Source organism: Poecilia reticulata, chromosome 9 (genome assembly GCF_904066995.2).
Source record: "Poecilia reticulata chromosome 9, P_reticulata-male-v2, whole genome shotgun sequence".
In the NCBI taxonomy this organism is placed as follows: domain Eukaryota; kingdom Metazoa; phylum Chordata; class Actinopteri; order Cyprinodontiformes; family Poeciliidae; genus Poecilia; species Poecilia reticulata.
In genome coordinates, this window is record NC_088838.1 from 1737158 (window position 1) to 1745456 (window position 8299).

The 8299-nt window shown below is 35.8% G+C and overlaps 1 protein-coding gene across 13 annotated transcripts in view; it reads right to left on the reverse strand.

Annotated features, from left to right (window-relative positions):
* The window catches only part of pdzd2 (PDZ domain containing 2), a 211657-nt gene extending 203943 nt beyond the window's left edge, over positions 1–7714 (reverse strand). For 4 of the 13 annotated variants that reach the window (XR_014089132.1, XR_014089131.1, XR_014089133.1 and 1 more), the window contains exons 1-2: positions 7335–7676; positions 6817–6878 (exon numbers count right to left, since the gene is read on the reverse strand). The gene's annotated coding sequence lies outside the window, so the exon portion shown is untranslated. Of the gene's footprint in view, positions 1–6816; positions 6879–7334 lie in introns of all 13 variants that reach the window. The other 9 variants (XM_081611182.1, XM_081611184.1, XM_008417441.3 and 6 more) reach the window with 7 other exon arrangements.
* Between the last annotated feature and the right edge of the window lie 585 nt (positions 7715–8299).

Sequence of the window (8299 nt, forward strand, 5' to 3'; positions counted from 1 at the left end):
CCGTCATTTATTGTGTTTTATCCTGATGCGGAGCAGAAGGGGTGGGACCAGGATTCGCCAGGCCCAGCGCGTCCTTGGTATATAAGCAGCCTGCTTCAGCGCATGGGAGGAGGAGAGAGGAGCTGAAGCTGGCTTGGAGCTGAGTCGGCTTCTCCACCCAGCTCTGCTCTACAGAGGTGGCTCTACCCTCACCTGCCTGCCCACCCCGTCTTTGTTTGGGTTTTGTTTTGTTTAATCTTTCTTTTCTTTTGCAGGACTTTTCCGCTTACCACCAGCTGCAGAGATGACATCGACCCCAGGGAGGCCACCCGCTTGTCGCTGTTTATTGTTTTGTGTTGTTTAATAAAGAGCGTATTTTTTTATTGAAGGCCGTGTCTCCCTGGCTTTTGTTACGGCTCACGAGCCGGGTCGTAACATATGTAGTGAAGTAGAAAGTACAGATACTTACTGTAAAATGTAGTGGAGTAAAAGTAGAAAGTATCCATTATTAAATCTACTTAAGTAAAGTACAGATATGCGAAAATTGTACTTGAGTACAGTACTTCCCACCACTGATCCTTGTATGGATACTTCAGATTAAAACACAATCGTTCACTAAATGGTTCACATGTTTAAGAAGAATATGAAGATGCAACTGAATAAGAGGTGGGTAGAGGGGTACAAAAATTGTATTCAAGTCAGAGTCACATTATTATTAGTCATAAATCTTCTCAAAACATTAGTCCAATATGTACACTCAGATTGTAATGGATTTTGCAGTTTTGTGCCTGTCCTTCCACTGAGTGATGCAATGGTAATATACATCAAAATAGCTTTTCTGTGTTGTTCACTGTTTCTAGTCTTCTCTTGTCTGTCACTCAAATACTTTTCAAAGCGTAAATTACTTTTAGCATAGCTGAAAACACGACATTTAAACAAAACACGGCTCCAGTAGTTAGAGTAAAGCCACTGTTTTCTTTGGATCTAATTGCTATTTGTGAGCTTGTGTTTCTAAGTGTAATCTGGAGAAAATATATTTTATGACGTCAACAATGTAAGAATACTAATAAAAACTTTATAATCTTTATAATAACTTTCTAATGTTTATAGTGTCTTTAAAATAACTCAAAGGGAAAGTTATCAGTAAAGACGAGAGGGCAGGATAAGCTATTCCCCCATCAGGTATCAGAGCTTGAAAATCAACACTGTGCGGCATACCATAATATTTGTGTTAAGTTGTCATAATTTTCATTGTAAAAAAACGTTTTGCAAAAACAGGACTGGACAAGTTCAAAGGAAAATCAACAAGTTAAAAGGGAAATCAGATCCACTGAATGGATCAATGGTTCTACTGACCTATTCAGTGAGACAGAGAACCACCATGAAATCCATTTGAGATATGTTGTCATTCAAAGCTGAATGACAACAGTATTAACATGACATTTTCGTTAATGACCTAAATCTCTCTAAATGGAGCCCTGCCCCCATACAAATAATCTCAGCCTCCCTGATCTATACTTGTAATGATATAGCATTTTAATAGCAGAACCAGTTTATCTTCGTCTATGGAATCATTAAGAGCAGTATGTAGTTCCAAAGCACTTTTGTGCAGAATACAAAGTAAAATGCAGTATAAAACATTCAGAGTTGTGTATCATTTCCCACTGCGTGCTATTTTATTGTAACTTTTCACTGACAGTGATATACTGTACAGTGTTTCATATGGTACTTCAGGGAGATTATGTCAATGACACCTTCATCAAAACTAAAAAAAAAAACTGGCAAACTTTATTTGTTTGGGGTTTTTAATAACCAATTACAAGTTACTAACATTTTTTAATTAAGGTCCTGCCAAAGAATAATCATTCTAAAAAGCATCTGTTCTACAACTGAGTAGCTGAAAAAGGAAAACAATTGGTTGCAAGGGCCTAGCCAAGCTCAAGACCTCAACCTGACTGAAAAGCAATTGTAAGGGAGTTATGCAGAAATAAATGCCTTCCACAACATCAGAGACCAATAAAATCATACAGAATATTTTTAATTCAGATGGTTCCTTCTGATCTGGATCTACGGAAATTATTGGAAAAGAGTCCTTATATTCAGATTTAGGTTTTTAAATATTCATGTCCCAGTGTAGCATGTTGTTTTCTTCATCTTAACACAAAAATAAGAGCTCGAGTTTTATTTTAACTTATTAAATTTTAAATTTTGAACTTATAGCTTTTAATGTAATCTAAATATATGAGCTGTGAAGTTAGTTGCAGCTACCAAACATTGTGCCAAAATCTTTTTTGCACTGTCCCCACAGCGAAAGCAGATTCAGATGGACTTTTTATTTTATGGATATAAAAAAAATCTATTTTACATTCCAACTATAAGGATTAGTTTACTCTTTGTTCCCAGAATGCAGACTGACCTAGATGCCACCCTCCCCCTCGTTCCTGCTCTTCTCCAAGGTGCCATATGGCCAAAGATTAGAAAAAGCCTCATTTCAACAAATCCCAGAATGTTACATTGTAAAAGAATGAAGGAAAAATTGAGCTTAAGGATTTTGTGTTTATAATAAGAAAATGATGCTGCCAACAGCCAGTTTTTGACTGAGTTCCACTTTTTACACATTACAGTGAAAAAAAGGCAGTGAAGCTTATAGAACAGACTCTAATATTAAAAGAAATTCTAGCAGTGGTGAGTGTCACTCAATGGTGGACAGCATGTTTGCTTTCACAAAGCATAGAGAGGCTTATACTGTTTTCATTGTCCATTTGTAGAAAATGTTTTATCCAACTGTTTAACACTTTTCAGGAGATGTAATCTTTAGTTGTAGGAGTTTGTTGTTGAATTATCTGACTTGCCATGTTTAGTGTTTTTAAATACATTAAAATATGTAAAACAAATAACTTCTTTAACAGATGTTTTAATCTTCTGCTTGTTGTTTGGGTCTGAATACTAAAAATCCTTCCTTATAGATTGATCCAATAACTGTAAAGCTCTTAAAGGCTGTGCAGACTCCCCTAAGTAACGGGAATGTTGGTGAAAAAGAACTAAACTTTAAGCAGTGTAGTACAGTCTTTATAATCCTGCCACGCCTATGAAGGTAACCACAAGGTGCTGTTTGTTCCTTTTATGCCTTCCTGCATTCAACCACACAGTACAGGCAAAAATTCTACAGGCAAAGAATGAAAACTCTAGACCTTATACAAGCCTAGAGGTGCAAGGACATACGGAAGGCTAATATAATACCACAAAAAAGAAATCAGAATCACAATAGCATTGAATTTAAACCCCTCAAATGAGTTATTAATGCTGATGTAAAAGCAAAAGTAAAAACTCCCATTATGTTATCTTAGGACTAAATAGTTCCAGAGACACAGCAGAACATGTTCTATTAAGGAGTTTAGGTTCTACCTAGAGTCATTGATTTCCACCTCAGGAACAACTTAAACATCAGGCTTAAGGCAGACAGCTCACTATAGAATGTTCTGAAAATATGGTACTTCCTAACAATACTTTGCACCAGATTATTTGAACCTCCCTCTAAAGTTTTTGAAAGTTCTATCAAAGGTCACTGCTCAAAGCTATAGACAGAAAAGTTAAATAAATCTGATATAGGCGGTTTGAAGGAAACGTCCTAACCCATAGAAATGCAACCCCAAAGATGTCTCCTAAACCAATCACTTCAGTAGTTTTAGATTGCTATGACAGATCTCTGGATCTTGTCATTTTACAGTACAGACAGGACCATTCACTATAGAGCTGCATTTATTTCAAAACAAGAGTTCTGAGCATGCAAGAGCAAGCCCAAACCAAATCTGGACATTTGTTCAATTCAAAAAGTCCTTTCAAAGAAACATTTGGTTCTCAGATTGTGTTGGCAAGCAATAATAACCCTGCATTAAACCAGTGTGCCCACAATTTTATAGCAAAAGCCATCCATAGTTATGCAAATATATGTAAATGACAGCAAGGGGAAAAATCATCTGATTCTCAGAGGACAGTACAATTTATATTTAGAACATAAACCTATTACCGCCAAAAAATATACATTTAATTTAACTGAAAGAAGTCCTCTAAGCAAGACCAGTCCTCTTTACTGCAATAAATTGGAAATGAGCTATAAAAATTACTTTTGTTTTAAAAGAATACATTAAATAACTAGGCAATCCATTCACTCTTCTCCTTAATTCAGGTAAGACGCTTGTGATGTTGTCTCTGGATCCTTAACACAATTGCTGCAGCTGTGTTCTGGATCCATCTGGTGTCTCTTGAACCTTGTGATTCTCCTCCCAAACTCTACAAAAGACCTTGCTTCATGTACCTCTCTTAAGTTATTGATTCCTGAGATACCATGCCATAATAAATGTAACTAATTAATGATGTCTATTATTGTATTAGTTGTGAATACCATATTAATACCCACAAAAATATAATTTAACTTGAAAAAATATGAATGAAAACAATCTAATTTGAGAAAATCCCAATTTTTATTCTGATTTTCATTGATAAGAGTAACCCTTCCAAGGAGAGTAATGAGGGTCAAAGCTGTTGCTATTACAGAATAGCAACAGCTGAAAGAGAACGAAGAGGTTTAGGGACCTGAGAGAGGCTGACTGGGCAAAATGACTGAACAAAAACAAGAAATAATCACAAAGACCACACTAACAATAACTACAGTTCATTAAAAATACAATGATAACACAAAAAACCACAAACCTGGAAACCAAATTCATAAGCTAAAGCAATGTCCCTCATATTATCCTTCACTTATTTTCTGTGAAGAGAGAAAAAAACTGGTCAAGAGCATTCTCACCTCACAGGGTCAACCAAAATACTGTTATTGAATAATCAGGCCACAAACTGAATAAGTAAATAGTTCAGTTCTAGAACTTGATCTCGAATCCAAGGCCAAATAAAACAGTTAAGGATCAGTTGTATGAGAAGACGAGGTCAGACCACAAGAAAAAATCAAACCTAATGCAAAAAATACAGTAGTTAAAAAACAATAAATTATGTGGTATTTTTAATGTTATATACAGAGAACCAACATACAGTTAATCTCAGATCACTTCTAAGACAGTGATCTGAGACACAGAGTCAAGATCACCACTAAGTATGACAGAAAGAATACAGGGAACAACTCTGAGGCCAGGTCACATACATTAAATTGACAAAAGTATTCGCTCACCTGCCTTGACTTGCATATGAGGTTATTTAGGAGCAAGGAAATTTCACAGCTGGACTTGTTGCTATCACAATCCTATGCTGGAATTCTCTGAGCTCCTTAGAGCGACCCATTCTTTTGCCAATGTTTGTAAAAACAGTCTGTATGTCTATGTGCTTAATTTTATACACCTGTGGCCATGGAAGCGATTGAAACACTTGATTCGGATAATTTGGATGGGAGAGCAAATACCTTTGGCAATATAATATATATACATGCAACAAACTTTTCCTCAGAAAGAGCTATGAGCCCAGATAGCACAGCATGCTATTATTTCTCCTTGTAGCCACAAGTACAAAAAGTCCAATGACATAATAATGTCAACCTTCTTAAATCCAATAAAGCTAACAATGTTATAACTTGCCAACTATGCAATAAGTTACTATCTTATGAACATAGCATGTAATACATTTAGTTGATAATGGTATAAACATGAACTGCCGTGCGATTTTGGGATTAAATATTTGCTTTGCAGTTTTTGTGCATATATATAGCAAATGGAATGCTGCTTAGATTGTATGTATCCCGAAAGAATACACAACTACTTACTCATTGTTATGTATAAGTAAAATTTAATGAATGAAGGAATATTTCATTAATTACTGTGATTAATAAGATGCTAGAATTCAGGAGAACAGTTTTAATGTAAGGTGCAGGTGATACACATTTACAATATGTTCAAAGATTTATTTTACGTCACACAAATAACATGATTTACCACACAACTGGCAAAGGGTTTTATTTTATTGGTGTAAAAGTGTTGCTACATTATTAGCAAATTGTTTTGCTAAAGGATTTAGCACATTTGAAGAGGCTAAAATCCTTCAGCTATTGGTTCTTAATACATTATTGGTTGCTGCAATCCCTGTGAAATCTGAACCCTACCAATAGGCTGCTGTCTTTTATTGACAAGATTTAACTGCTATTGGTTACGAACTTTTGTGGGCCATTATGACCAGGCTGAAAACACACAGAGGCCATATTTTTTTTACTTAAAAATACTAAATAGCTTTTTTTCCATTTAGCAATCATTTTAGACATGCAATATTTAATGAAACAAAGTAGAAAAGAACATTTTATTGTAGGTCATGTAAACAGTCTGATTTGTTTTCCTTAATAAAAGTTAGGTTTTTAACTTTTTTTGTTGAATATTTTCCATTTTGTTGGTTTAGTCTAATCTCAGCAACAAAAATGAGAACTTTGATAAAAATGTTTACATTTTTATAACTAATCTGCTGAGTAAAACATTTCTGGATATTTGTGCCCCAATGTCAATGATACTGAAATCAAAGAAAGACACAGCTAAAGAAAATAACACTTTATTTTCTACTTAAGAAAATCTCATCCTAAATATATGTTTAAAGTTAATCTGCATCAGCTCCATTTGCTGAAGGATCAAATTTGTACCATTCTTAAGCTGCAGTTGGGGATCAGATACAATTATTCCAAGGGCCACCAATGGCCTCCTCTGGGGGGTGACACCTCTGGTATAAAGAATAATCTTGTATTAGGTTACAAAATGCTAACCTAATACAAGGTTATTAGGTTAACCTTTCTTTTATGTAAGAAACAAAAGCACAACATGCACTGTAACACTTTAAACCATTGTGTAGACATACTTGTTAAAGCAGGTGTTTATTCCTGGACAGATTCTTCTCTTGTTCATACTGGCTGCTCAAAGCTAAAGAAAAAAAATAGTTTAGTATGTTCCTTATTCTTGGTTGATCTTGAAATAATTAATGATGAACAATCTGCTGTGGAAACAGTCTGATCAAATGTAAATATCACAATTTTTTCTGACTTCGTCAAAACTGTAACCTAACAAAGACACTAACGACTAGAATGAGGTATACAGAGCAGACCTCTCCTGCAGAAGGCAAATCATGGTAAAAAAACAGCATTGCACACAGTTTGACCAAATCAGTACAACAACAAAATGGTATGATTGTGAATATAAAAGCAAGTCAACTATTTCAGAGTGGTTTGTTTGTGCTTTATTTCCACTGTCAAAAGCGTTTCTTTTAATTCCTGCAGGATGAGCTGCACTGAAACAAAAACAGGACATTAACACACCAGCTCATCCAGTAGCCTATATGTGCCGTCACTGAATCTTAATGGAATGTAAAGCATACCGTACCTTTAAACTACATGGTGCACTATAAGCGGCTCCGGATTCCCAACAAAAATCAAATAATGCACTGTTGTTTTTCCTATGATGGATGAATTAGTCCTCCTGACTGGTGCTCCAAAAGCCCGCATCCACGCAGCAGTAAGATGTTGATCTTACTAATATGTTGATCCAGTTTGACGAGTGCCTGAATAAAGTAGAGCAAAGCTGCATTTTAGTTCAACCTAGAAGAAGAAGCTCCAAATAGTCTTCTAAACTCCCTTTAATGTGTCTAGAGCAGAAAAACCGACATTTAATGAAAAGCTGCTGTAAATATACTTTTCTCTCCAGCAGATATCTGTGTTGATTACTGAGGGACATTTATCACTCGTTCTGATGTTATTCTCGTCAAAGCGGGTGGAGGGTGGAGTCAGAATGTCCAAATCTGCCCTCCGGTTGTTATGCCCTGAACACTGCCTGCCAGGCATTGACTTCGTCCAAACTGTGGATACTGTGAGAGTTTAGGGGTATATGCCACGGACTTCCGTTTTAGCACTTCAGCATTTTTTGCCACATAGAATGGTTCCGGTGCGCAGGCAACAGTACCTTAACAGTGGCTCCTAGGTCGCTGTAGGACTATTAATAATGCTTATAGAATTATTCAGACGTCCAGAAACGCTCCAACAACAAAGGATTTAAGCTGGATGTGTCAAACTTCACAATAACTTTGAAGGTAAGTTAATAAATTGTTTGTATTCACCATAATGCCTTATATGTCTGACGTAGTTAACAGGGACAAGCTTACAAAGGTGCTATGTAAGCGTGAAGTGTTTTGATTATCTGTGCAGTGTGCAATCTACATATCTATGCTTTATATATATATAGAGAGAGAGATCTGTCTATATTGTGCCCAACCTATCAGTCGAAGCTGAAGTTAGCTTCCGAATGTAGCATCTAATTCGGAAAAAAAGCTAAAGGGCGATTACTCCTAATTT